The sequence below is a fragment of the Conger conger genome, chromosome 1, assembly GCF_963514075.1.
Source record: "Conger conger chromosome 1, fConCon1.1, whole genome shotgun sequence".
Classification (NCBI taxonomy): domain Eukaryota; kingdom Metazoa; phylum Chordata; class Actinopteri; order Anguilliformes; family Congridae; genus Conger; species Conger conger.
The window spans coordinates 57,232,212-57,246,489 of NC_083760.1; the positions used below are offsets into that span (position 1 = coordinate 57,232,212).

At 40.5% G+C, this 14,278-nt stretch overlaps 1 protein-coding gene across 2 annotated transcripts in view; it reads right to left on the reverse strand.

Moving 5' to 3' along the window:
• The window catches only part of nfatc1 (nuclear factor of activated T cells 1), a 196,793-nt gene that overhangs the window by 166,617 nt on the left and 15,898 nt on the right, over positions 1-14,278 (reverse strand). For both annotated transcript variants that reach the window (XR_009707389.1, XR_009707344.1), the window contains exons 4-5: positions 5,938-6,102; positions 4,734-4,789 (exon numbers count right to left, since the gene is read on the reverse strand). The gene's annotated coding sequence lies outside the window, so the exon portion shown is untranslated. The remainder of the gene's footprint in view (positions 1-4,733; positions 4,790-5,937; positions 6,103-14,278) is intronic.

The following is a 14,278-nucleotide window of genomic DNA, read 5'->3' on the forward strand; positions in this document are numbered from 1 at the left end:
GAGAGCGATGTATTACAGGACAGACGGCGCTGAAATATTAGCATGCGCGTCAACAAAAGGCAGAAGACACCGACTTCAAAGACGCGATACGGGATCGCTTACCCGGACCTCCATCTTAGTTTTTCACAACTTTATATAACGACCGCGGTGATACCGCGTGCGAGCCAGGCACCGCGCGGACCGTGGACCTAAAACCCCTCCAACCGCACACGGTACCGCCGCGCAAACATTCCAGGCATAAAGACATCAACCCTGCGAGCCGCCCCGGAGCCGTATTGGCATGTATGCGAGATTGATGAAAATTACTTCCAAAGCATTTATTTCTCCTAATACCACTGAAAGAGGAGTGTGCACTCAGGAGATATTTGATCTGAATTAGGAAACTGATGAAGCAATTGATTAATTGGAATTTAAGCCATCAGTCACTGGAGCCATCAGCAGCATCATTTACATTCTAAACAATCAGCCGATGGCCCAATAGGACACCCGGTATTAATAAGCGTGGTCAATATGATACCACTGGAGTCATCACAATTCCTTATTGACAAGCACAATGACGCTTTTAATCCCGGCTTGATCAAATTGCATATATTTCGGGATTTCCACACTGATTCAATACGTCTTATGAATTTTTAATCTGGAGGGAAGGCATTACAGATTTCTCCCTTTATTTCTTTTTAACCAAGCGTAACAAAGCCTGCCGCGTCTCGGGCACATAACATTTGAGTGATTCCACGCGGAGGGGGGTGGCGGGTGGGGGCACTGCCTCAAGTTGCAGTAAGTTGATTTGTTTTATCAATTGATTTTGATAATAATTTTCAGTTTACGCATGTCTTCTGTTAAATGCCCTGATAGATTTGCAACATGTAAACAAAAATGCAGACAAATATTATATTTAATAATAATAATAATAATAATAATAATAATAATAAAGAGGAGAATATAATGGGGAAGACACAAGAATAGACTTCATACCCAAAGAAAATAACTGGCAGCCTAACCCAAGCAACAGTCTTTGAACTGAACTCGTATAGTTGAAATTTTGAATCTCAAACAGTACAGTATTTAAAGTTACGTAGCTAAGCAAGCAACCCACGCAGTGTCCACAACCCCTCCATTCTGATCAATGAAACGTCAGCTTGTCGTGTTTCCCGGTCTCAGATTTTCTGGGCGGTACAGCGCACCCTCGTATATAGAAGGTGTGACAATGCTCCACTCACCTGCCTGCTGGGCCTATGAGTCCAGCTCCTGTTCTGTGCTGTAAATGCTGCATAAGGTGATTAATCTCACATTACCGCCATCTCTTTCAGGCCCCGGCGATAAGAGCCGGGGGCTGCGGGGGCGGTGGCCATGCAGCGGTAAAGAAACTGATACACCGACAGCTCTGAAGAGGAATTAATTTGGATATTTCGGCTTGTGAGGCGCACGTAACTTATAACTTACAGGGGGGGGAAGCGCAAACGGACCGAGATTCTGCTTAAGAGAAACAGCCGTCTGTGTACGACGGCGGAAAAGCCGGCAACCCGTTTCAACCTCCGTATTGCTTTTTAATGACGAATGTAAACAATGGCGGAGGTTAACGCTCCGGCCTTTCTGGCGCGTGGCGTCGAGCCGGCCTCTGTAAAAGACGGAAGCGTCTCGCGGATCGCTACAATATATGCGGGCCAGAAATTCACAAGGCTCAGTCTCACACGCACGCACGCATATAGAAACATGACGGACCGCATGATTCAGCGACGGCCGATCGCTGCTGCCTCAAAGTACCCATTAGTACCCTGTATCATTGTCTCATCAAAACCACCCCCTCATTGACAGCCCTGACGGTTTCCCTGTAAGCTCCCCCCCCCCCCTTCCTCTGACAGCCAGCACACGCTCTCCTTGCGAGAGTCTCGCTGAAGAAGTTAGTCATTAGGAGCAACACCAAGTCATTGTAATTAGATCTCCGAGCCCATCGATAGTGTTTACAGTTGGTATTTTATTTGGTGTACAACAGCGCATCACCGTAATGAAGTTTGTCCGCGCTGATGTGTGGGGACGGGCCGACGGGACCGCGCGTTTCCGAGGGGAAGCAATATCGGCTCATGCCACTCGCATATCTGAGCATCTGTGACATTTAATAACCCCCTTATTATGTACCTCAGGGTTAATCATTTATCAGCTTCACCCAATCAAACTGATGGATTATTCTCAATAAAAGGCGCCTTTCCCCTGGACCTGGCTTGGCAATGTTTAAATGAGGGATTGTGATATTTCCTGGAGTTACAGCCCTTATTGAGTATCTACTGTGCCAGTCTGGGGCCCCGGTGACAAAGGTTTGTAATGCAGGAAAGCGCCGCTATTCTGGGTCTTGTAGATAGGTGTCAAAACATTTTCCGGCCTGACTTAAATCACCCGCCCAAACTGCAATGGGACTTGAGGTTTGGGGAAAAGATTAAAGCAGTCTGGACAGATTGTTGGCAGCCACACATGCCCTAAAGATAAACTTTATCCGGCCGTACGTGCAAAACCTCGTTTGAGCCATTTGTCATTCTCTGAAGTAATACATTTCCAAAGTGGCCTGGTTTTCAGACAGGTATTAAAAAAAACCTTTTTCACCCCGTACGGCCCGCTGTTTCTTGGTTAGGGAACACTCGGAGTAATTTTAAATTTCCTGCGACATTTTAGTTGAAATGCCAGGTGGCTGCCGGGAGCGCTTTTTCTGCGAGCGGAGAGGAAAAACAAGGAACATTATACAGTATGTATCTGATGCGTTTATGAGCTGTAGTTAATTGTGTTATTCTGCAGTATTATTTGACTGTTTTATTTTTCAAAAAGTGATGGAAGGTCCTGCTTCAATGACTGAGTTAGACTTTTTAATCGGTTTATGAAGGCATTTAATGGGCTTTGGCACTCCCAAGTTTGTACAGTTTTAAACTTCACATGGTCAGTTGAGATTACCCATACTGCAGGGCTCGCTGCTGTAATGATGCCAGTCCAAGCTTTGATAGACTGCGGGGGTCAGGGCCATCACTTCATTTAGAGGGTGTAAAGAAAAAAGAATTGTATTTAGGAAGTAGAGTGCAGTCCCCTGTGCACTTGCCTTGGTTTCCTGACACAAAAAGAAAAAAGTGCCTTTCTTCCATCAGTAAGGGTAGGGACCATCAACATCAACTGTCTCTATTATGAAACTGACAAATATTACTATATTACTATTAAAGGAAAACATGAGAGGTACTCTGGAGAAAGATATATATCTTAATTATTACAAATTACAAATTATTTGCAAAACTATCTAATATTCTTTATTAGGGGAACATGTCAGCAAGTATTCAGAAATGACTCCATTCAGTGTTATGTGCATACATTACACGGCATACTGTACAGCTCTACATTATGTACTGTATTTTTTATTTATTAATTTGGTGCCCGACTTGGGGCTCAGTATGTCTGCTTCCCAGCGTAATTTGAAACTATCTGCAATAGCAGCATCAACTGAAGAGCGCGGAGCTCATCCCCGCACCACAGCATTGTGTCTTACCCAAATGAGCCACCCAGCAGCCTTCTGTCTTTTCACACACACACACCCACCCACCCACGCACGCAGCACAGGGTAACCAGACCACTAGATAACAGAGATTCTAACAAGTTGAGTTTTAAGAAAAGAACACGATTAGAAACAGATCCTACTAATCTCCTTCTGCCCACGATGACAGACGACAGGCAGGAGAGTTAAGGACGTCCTCACACCGCTGTACGCGTACAAGACCACGTTGTGCGCACACACAGCTCATCATGAAATCTAGCACTCCCAAGCAAGGTGCTATCAACACACACACACGATTCCTAATAATGCTGCCGCCACGTGTCAGATCTGTAATGCCCGGCATATGGCGTAACGAAATAGTGACCTTTCCGTCTCAGATAACAGCCGTAATCTCTGTATGGGTACTGTGTCAATCTCCTGTGTCCTAACATAATGGCCGGAGCTGCTTCTGCCATCTCCCGCTAACTCCCTGCGCAATATCAAGTCAGCAAGAATTCTGCGAATCAACAACAAAAAAAATTATGAAAAAAACAAAAAAACAAATAAGGTCAGAGTCAGAAAGTCGTCTGTTAAACGTGACTGGCTTTCTCGTGCGCCTCGCCAGAATCTGAAATAAGTTGTTTAACTTTGGTTATCCACAAGGGAGTGGGCATGGGGAGTGGGGCAGGGACCTTGTTGGGAGCAGGGATTGTGGCAGTTGGGGTTTGTGTCAGTAATGGGAGACTGACCTGATTGAATGGTGCCAATTCTCTTTGTGCTGGAGATAGATGCACAGGTGGCATTTTCTAGTTCTCAGTCAATCCCATTCCCAAACTTTATGGCAATATTTATATCCCAATATACAGGCAGTTGAAATTGATGGTTGGTAGCCATCTTGGGCTCAGACACATTTGTGTCATTACATAACAGCCTGTTTTAGAATACCTGATGGAAACTAGATAACCTTCTCCTGATGCAAGTGGGCCATAAGCTTTAAACATGATCATATGCAGGTCAACTACTATGTCTGGCATGGTTCCATTAGGCTGAGCTCACATTACTGGTATCACGCAAACAAATTTCCATAGAAAAACGTCAACAAGTGCAAGACGCCCTGCACTTGTTCTCAACAGGACGTCCAAAAGATTCCTTAAACTTGCTACCACTCCCCACCGATAACAATTCAGTTTTCAGTTAAACTGAGGTACAGTTCAGTTTAGGGGATCCTTACCCTGTGCACTCTCAGTCTCAGTAGCAAACTTGCTGCCTAGGTCTGTTCAGCCAGTTCTGCGGGCAAAAACGTGTTGTTAACGAGAGACGTCAGAGGAGAAGGGCCAGACTGGTAAAGGTGACAGTAATGCAAGTAACCACACATTACAACAGTGGTATGCAGAAGAGCATCTCTCAACACACAACACATCAAACCTCAAAGTGGATAGGCTACAGCAGCAGAAGTCCAGTAATTCTAAGAAATTCCTAATAAAGAGCTCACTGAGTGTATTTTACATAAAATAAGAAATGTATGCTTTCACTCTGCCGCTAATTACAGTGTAAGGCTGAGGTCACCTTGCCCAGAATAACAGGCAAGAGGCTCAAACGGATGAGGTCCCCCGGGTTCTGACCTTGCTGATCAATAAGCAAACATGTACACTGTCCCTTATTTAATGTTCTTTCACAATGTCACACTCTGGGAAAAAATGCTTCAAGCCCTCAAAGGAGTGAATAAATTAAAAATAAGAACGCACACACAACAAATGTTGGACAAAACAGACACACTCCAGCGTGTACAAGCAGTTGTACAGCACCAATAACAATACTTGTCACAGTATTAACAGCAATGCTAAAACCAACAATGCTAATAGTAGCAGCAGTAGTGATGGTAGCAACAGTGGTGGTAGTAGCAGCATTAATATCAGCCACAGTAGAAGAAATACTAATAGTAATAGAAGCTATTGTCGCAATGATGGTAGTCATATTTTAAGCACAGTCTTAATTGTCAGCAACAAAAACATTTAAAGGAAAACATTAAGTTGCAGATATACCTGTGATTACTGAGCAACACCAATGTAGGTAACATGGAACAACAGCAAACGGTATTCTTAATTACACACAGATATGTTCAAATGTTGTATTTAAACTACTAGGACATATCTTCATAATACATAACAAATAAACATTGCCTGTTAATTGCCCAGGCAATGGTATGATACAGAGCTAAATGATACAGAGCTAAATGGCTGCACAGAAAGTCTGCTGAACTTTCTGTGAACACAGGTCCACAGAAAATGCACAGAAAGTGCACAGGTGGCAAAACATTACTTTCAGCATAATAAGCAGCAATCTTTACACCAGTTATTTGTGTTCGTTGCGAGTCATTGCCTTCATGTATCAAATCCAATAAAGCATTTGCAGAGAGCAAGAAAAAAGTCACTGACCTTTTCATGGATGATGAGGTCACAGACAATGAGATCACCATTCATGATGAGATCACAGTTGATGAGATCACCATCGATGATGAGGTCACAGACAATGAGATCATTCGTGATGAGGTCACCGATGATGGGGTCACTAACTTGTTATGTCAGTGCTCTTCACCTGCGCTTTAATAGAAGACAACATTGCCCGATCAGTTACGCTTTCAAAATATACACTGGGAGGGTAAGAGGCCAACATGTTGCTCATGGCATGCTAAAAGATTTTTGAAAAATTAGGCACTCATTCAAAAACCATTACTAGTGCTTGAATGGTGTAAGAAAAGAGAAACAACCCACATGGTTAGCGTAAACATGCCAATCGGATATTAAGGGCCAGATTTAAAAAAATAAAAGAAACAGTTTTATTTTAAAATATTTCTTTTTTTCTCCTCCCTCTGTTTTTGCCCCTCCTTTTCAGTGAGTTCATTCCCTCATACAAATGCAAATACTCCCCCATTATAATGCCGAGTCGGGGACAGAGATGAAAACTGTGGCATCTGGGGTCACTGTCAATTATATCCATTTAATACCCACTTATGTCTGCTACGACATAGTTTCAAGCCAAGATGACATCTCTCTTCGGGGTCACGGATATCACACAGGAGAATTTGCTGTGCACTTTATCCAGTAATCTCTGAGAATACCGGCTTTGAAATTGCAAAGATCAATCTAATTAACAAGGCAACACAGAATGCATTTAGTTATAGGTATAATTAAGGGATCTACAGGATTATATGGACACAGCTCTGATTCTGAATTAAATTCTACCCAATTTCACTCAGTATAAACAGTTCGAAATTGGAGAATAAGACAATATTATTCATAATAATGAAGAAATAATATAAGTTAATAAAATCCATAGTAGGGGCCTGATGTGATATGAGCCCACACAATTGAAAAAATAGCTAACATGTAATTACATTTCATTTCCAACTACAGAATAGGCAGGATTGAAACACATTTAAGGGGCACATGCAATCAATCAACTCAAAATAGTCCATCTTGGACTAATCCCATGCTGCCTTTCAATAAAGTGCAAAGTGCACTTGCTGTCAAGACAAAAGAAAAAGCTTTCCGTGGATCAAATCCGACTTGTGTCAGTCCAACAGCCTTGTCGGGGTGGTGCACAATTGGTTATATACGGGATATATATACGTACACTCAGTGAGCACTTTACTAGGATCTCTGTATTTTTGACTGTGGCATGATTGTTGGTACCGGCTGGTTTGAGTATTTCTGTAGCTGCTGAACTCCAGGGATTTTCACATACAACAATCTTAGAATGGTGCAAAATACTAAAAACATCCAGTGATCGGCCATTCTGCAGGCGGAAACGGCTTGTTGATGAGAGAGGTCAATTGAGAATGGCCAGCCTGGTTCGAGGTGGATGGGCTACAACAGCAGAAACCATGTCGGGTTCCATTTCTGTCAGCCAAGAACAGAAAGGTGAGGCTGCAATGGGCACAGACTTACCAAAACTGGAAAGTTAGCCTGGTCTGATGAATCAAGTAATAATTAAGTAAATAATGCAAGAATCAAGGAATAAATCAAACATGAAAAATTTGAAAAGCAATAAAAAAACACCAAAATATAAAAAGAGTTAAAAAACGTTAATGAGATGAGTCATGGCTTTCATGTCAACTATATGTCATATTTTGGTTGTACTCAAAGTTCTTCATGTTTCATGGAAAGAAAAAAATAAAAGCCAAGCAAGCATGTCAATCATGTCATGTCAGTAAAACCATTTGGTACCTTAAACCATAAACCATAAACCATAAACCATCGCCAGGACCTGTCCATTTGTGATTGTTCCAAATGTAGCCAAAACTTCAAATCAATCAAAACATCAAGTCAAGAACATTTACATTTGGATTTTATTGCTTCAACTTACACAGTTTATTTTACACATGCCAGCAAGATATTTTGTTCATGACAAACCTGTCAACGTTCTTGCCTCACAGAACAAACACTCAATGGAGTAAAGGAGTATTAGAAAAGGCATAAAAAAGTGAACCTCCAGCCAGACAGCAGTCGGCTCCAAACCTGCATGTTGCAGAATAGCCTCCCTGCTCCGCACATCACATATAAGCTTTTGACCAATGTTCATCACAAGCAAGTGTAAAATTAGCTTTGGCCATTACAGCCTGTGACACAAAACAATTCATTCAGAAAGGTCAAGATTAAGACGTCGCCTTCATCTTCGTATATATCCCTGTAATGCCTAGGCCTTGTGTAACCAAAACTGTAGTAATACTATTAATACAAGTCCGCTGTTTGCATTTTATTGACATATTGAAATCATTACAACATTCGATAAGTCCTGTATTTAACTGAGCATTGATGCACTCTGTTCCTTCATATAATTTATCTAGTACACAAATGTTTTTTTATTCTTACATAAATTTAGTTGAATTCAGCGACCGCCGCGTGTAACACGTTGCCTGAAAAGCGTGCCACCTGCGTGCATTCCACACTCGGAGTTTAGTACAAAGTGCATTCCATTAAGATAGAATCTGAGCCACAGCTTTACCGAAGGATGCGTTTGGTTACACAGTGATGTGTGAATTTCCACTTGTGGAAAAAGAAAAGAGAGGAAAAAAAAAAGAAACAGAAATCACAATTCCTCAAGCAGAGCGGACAAGACAGGAACGCGACACTGAGGCACTGCATTAGGCCGATGAGCTTTAATAATTCTGTCACAGGGCAAGAGAATATAGAGCGAGGATCGCTTTACAGCTGCGCTTCAGAAAAGGACCTACCATCCCTTCTGCAGGAGCCAAGCTGATTAAAACTAGTGTCCTGTGATGCCTTTATCTCCCCGTCATCAGATCGTGCTTTTCTCCTGTCTTGTTCAGGTCCCCGGCCCTTCGTGTGGCCAGATATTGGACCCGAAAGTGATATGCTCTACCTGTTGTCTTCATTATAATCACAACCGGGCTCTCAGCAGAACATGACCGTCCAAAGATTTTTGTTGCAGGAGCAGGTGCTACTTTTGTTTTTGGGTCCTAGTTTACCTGTTGCATATCCAGACATATCCAGCAACTGCTTGTTTTGGAATAGTATAGAAAATGAAACCAAACTAGATTTTATGTTAATAAAGCTATGCTACACACTGGGTTTACAAATTGCTTGATGTTTAAAAGTAAAAAGTAGTAGTCTGAGTTGTGAATACATGTCATCTTTATCACTGAGATTTGACAGCCATTTTCCCCGAGCTCCAGTTACCCTTTGCCGAGGCTGTGTCATGAACAGGCAATATGACTGAAAGTAATTTCTACAAGTTGTATTGGATTGCAGGCCTCTGAAACATTAGATCATGTGGTAACATGGTACTGCCACTTAAGAAACCTAGATGGCCATGATGATGGAAGGTTTAATTTTATATATAAACAATATGGCTGTCGATCCTACCAATCACAGGAAAAGGACACATTGAGGAAACGTAGGCCTGTTGATAAAAAAAAAGCACTGTTTTTCTTTGTCAAAACATATGTACTTATTTGAAAATAGATCAGCATATAATGTAGAATCTTTTCAAGCTATTGCTCCAGACAGTTCAATGGAGGGGATCAGGTTAGCAGGGATGTAGAAGGCGGTGAGAAAGGACAGGTTGACAGAAAGAGAAAGATGGAGTGTATACTAAAAATGTCCAAACTTCAGACCGTCATCTTACCACAGTGTTGAGAGCTCATACTCTTATTCTGACTGTACCACATTAACAGCTTTAGAGCCACTGTCACAGCCAGTATAAAGCCACGCACGTATGAAACATACATAGCATTTATATGTGTGTGTGTGTGTGTGTGTCTGTGTGTGCACATTTATAGAAAGTCTTTGTTAAACCATCAGCTTCAACAATGATATAAATGTTCCATTTTTCCAGATTTATGTACTTGTTCTGTAAGAATGAATAAGCATATGAACAGTGCTTCGGGAAAAAAAAAAAAAATCTTTTTTCAAGAAAGTACCAGACTGCATGAACTCATGCTCTCAAATGTTCCTGCTTTACTTCAGGAAACGGTATGGCAGTTATGTTAAATATAGGTGGTAAGCTTATATATCTAATTATACAATAGCCAAACATTTTTGTTAATGAAATGGAAATAGTGTAATTGAAAACTTCAACATAATTATTGCTTGGCAAGTGCAAGACTTGGAAAATTGCACACGTAAGAAGGCTTCCCAGCAGGACATAACTGAATTATAAATCCTACCGGTTTAAAAATGCTACACAAATTACATAGAAGGAATGACCAGATATGAAATGCAGTTCTAGTCTTTAGACTGCTTTTATAAAGAATTCCAGCCAGTTTTTGTGAACATCAAGATGAATGTGCTTAAGCATTTATAGCATGTGAGTAGGTCATAAGCATCCTCGTTTATTTCTCATGATTAATCTATTAATAATTCCTCCCTTTCATAGACTTTGATGCATGACTACGCGGTCATCAGTATTCTTCACTGCGGAGTATGAATCGCTCCATTGTGTCTCCTGTGTTGGAAACAACAAATCATGCAGTGTATTGTTTAAATAGCATAGGCACTAGAGCAGGGGTGTTCAGTCTTATCCAAAAAGGGCTGGTATAGGTGCAGGGTTTTGTTTTAGCCCAGCACAACAAGACTCAACTAATTATCTAATCATGGCCTTCCATCCAGGCCTTGATAAGTAGAATAAGGCATCTTAGTGCTGGGTTAAAAAAAAAAATCTGCACCCACACCCGCCATTTTGGAATAAGATTGGACACCCCTGCAGTAAAGTGTTGATTGTAACTGTTATGCATAAATTGTTGAATTTATGGTGTACTGCAATAGCTTAGTGAGATGTAAATGAGCAGTTCATTGGATGAATGCAAGTTGACTACAATAGTATTATCAAGGTAAGGTTTTCACTGGAACTCAAATTGAAATGCATTGCCATAATAGACTGTATTTAGCTTGGCTCACAGACTAAGAAATACATTTAAATAAGCTAAAATGTTCATGAAAGGAAGAAGGTAAACCGCAGTCAAGAAACCACACAGATCTTCATAGCATTTAAGCCATCACACAAAATAAGACAAGCAGCTTTACTAGTTATATGACAAGGTCAAAAAAACCTACCCCAAAGGAACTTTAACTATGTTTGTCACCAGCCTGCGATTTGCAGCCAAACAGCCAATGAAGGAGGCCAGAGAAATATGGAGTTACAATGATTTATTTATGACACTGTAATATGAGAGGTGTCCTAATAAAATCACCAGACTGATTAGCCATATTTCATCTTGGAGGTTCTGAAATTATTTTAAATTAGTTAACTTCAAAGTCAGTCACGGTGGGAAATTAACAATTTAGTGCACATTCAATCAAAATACAGATCTTTATCCCACGTTAAACTGATTGTTATGTAATGGATATGCCAGCTGTCATGGAAATTATGGATTTTTTTGCTGGGGATCTCTCACATTAAACTACAGCTGACACTCACTACAACTAAGTGGAATTTGAGAAAATGCAATGAACTATTCAGGGTAAAAAAAAAAAAGACTAAGAAACCACATCTCATGACAGGTTGAATATTCAAGGATTACTTCAAGAAGGGCTTGAAGAGAAAAAAAAGTATTCACAGTATGAAGTCATAGAAGGCATAAAAAGTGTGAATTATATGGACCGACTGGGCCTGACAAGCCAAACAATATCCAGTGTCCCAAGATGAAAAAATATCAAAAGACCATTGCCTGGAAATCAGAACGCAACCCACAGTGGGATAAGCCTTCCACAAAACATGAAAGAAAACACGAAAACAATCATTAACAAGCACAGCTACCGTCCACAGCAAACCTCTCTGATTCAGAAACTGCACATGATCCAGTCATAATTAACCAAAGTTGTGTTACACATCAAGTGGAAAAAGATACATTAGGATGTGTTACAGTAAGTCTTCCGCGGGAGGCTTGTTAGTGCATTAACCCGATTAGGAATGGAAAACCCTGTTTAAAATTACAGCATGGTACAGATTTCAACTTTACTGCCGAGCCTAACTGGTTGCACATATAAGTAAAGCTTTTCTTGCCAAGGAGAGTCATGTTCCATCATATACACCCCCCCCCCCCATATTCATATCGGCGGTGTACAATACCATCTTTTTTCCTCACCAGTGACGGGGGCTCCGAAACACTGGACTTAAAATACAAAAAGGCATAAATATAAGAAAACAGTGATTAAGTTACATGAGAAATTGTGTGAGTTGAAATGAGAGTAGTAGCCAGCTTACTGACTTGATAGTTATAAATTTGTGTTTTTTAATCTTGCAAATATGCATAAGCCACGAGGATTTAAATCTTGCAGCACTCGACTGGGGCATCTGTAAATGGGCAAAAACAACATAAAGCAGAGGCCATTAAGAATGGTATGTGACTTTTATTTTGTGCAAATTGCACTGAACCACGAGCCTAGATACTTTAGTACAAATAAATAGCAAAGCTAAGTGAAGAATACACAGAGAGGCCTAGAAAAAAGGAGGACTTGATGTTACACTGTGCAAACATCATGCAATGAGATATCCCCCCCAACGAAACCCTCTGAAGGACCAGTGCAGTTATATCACTTAAACTTATATCAGAGAGGAAGGCCTTCCCACAGCCAAAGAGGCTGCAATCAATGGCACTCTATAGTTAATGAACTTTCTGACCTTTTGGAAAATGTACACTGCTTAGCCGCTTTCTGTGTATTTAATAATTTAAACCGATGGAGAAAACAAATGCTAGGCTCAATGAAGATGAGAATATTTATCTGTCTGAGAGACAGTTGACATTTTATTGCAGTGACAAAAGATCATTATGTAGTGATTCCTTGTGGTGTGTTTTAATAAAGAGTAAAAGATTGGACCATTCATTCATTGGACCAAAGGGAAAAAATCTATGCTAAAAATGAGGCCCTTGGAGTGGGCATTTCTTATGCTATGACCCATTATCCGGAGATGATCGAGGCAAAATTGAATATTGTTGGCAGCCTCTGGGTTTGTTGATTTTTACCTCTAGGGCCCTCTTGATTACCCCTGGAAAACGTAATCTCCACAGTTCTTTGTGACAATGCAACAGACAAATATGTTGAGACAAATACAATTTAACTGCTTCATCCATATATTTATTATTCATATCAATAGAATGAAATAGACAAAATAAATGTAAAGTTCTCATTCTGCATCTTTGTAGGAGAGTTGTGAGTATACAGTAGAACTGAAGACTTTGGCAATGAAGGTCATTCTTTCTGAAGGCTTTATCCTTGTAGGCTACCAGCCATTAAACATACTCCCTTGTCTAATTTTTATATAATCTTTTATCTCAATTAATAGTGTTTTACTCACTTGCATGTTGCAGTAATCATTTTTGTATTAATGTTAAACAGCGGGGTGCAAAAATTTGGGCACCCCTGGTTTAAATGTCTATTACAATTAATCTGTATGTGATCGAAAGCAAACCTGAACTGTAAGTGGTACAGAGTTAAACATAAGACCTTTCTGCCAATTGAAGCAAGATTGCTTTTTATTTTTTACTGTGTATAATTTCTTTTTTATTTATTTTTTTAAAGGAAAAGCACCATGTGCAAAAGTTTGGGAACCCTTTTGGATTGTTCTTTGTTACTTTTTAAAAAGATGATTAATAAGGCCCGGACCCAAACCTATTTCCACTGTCAGAAACATTATTAGAAAATGGAAGATAAATGGCAAGGCAAGGTCTGGAAGACCGAGAAATATGTCAGATACAATGGCCGAAGACCTGGTGGCTCAGAAGAACCCACACAGCACTGCAAAAGAGCTGCAAAAAAGAGTAGTAGACACAGGTCTAGTTGTAACAATACAATGTACTTTAAACAACAAAGACCTACATGGCACAGCTGCCAGAAAGAACAACCTCAACACAAAATTAAGTGTCTAAAGTAAGCAAAAGGAAACAGTAAGAAGCCTGAAGCCTTTTGGAACAATGTGCTTTGGACTGACAAAACCAAAATTGAACTTTTTTGGCACCACTAAAGAAGGTATGCTTGGAGAAAAAAGGGTGAAGCCTTTGTAGAGAAGAACACATTGCCAACTGTGAAGCATGGAGGTGGATCCATTATGTTTTGGAGTTGTGTGGGGCACAGGAAATATTATGTGAGGCTAATGTTCAAAGGTCAGTCCAGACATTGAAGTTGAAGAGAGGTTGGGTATTCCAGCCAATGATCCAAAGCATACCACAAAATGAACCAAGAGTAACCTCCAGGAAAGACGGATGAAGGTTTTGGAAGTCCCCAGACTTGAATATTATTGAAAATCTGTGGAGAGATC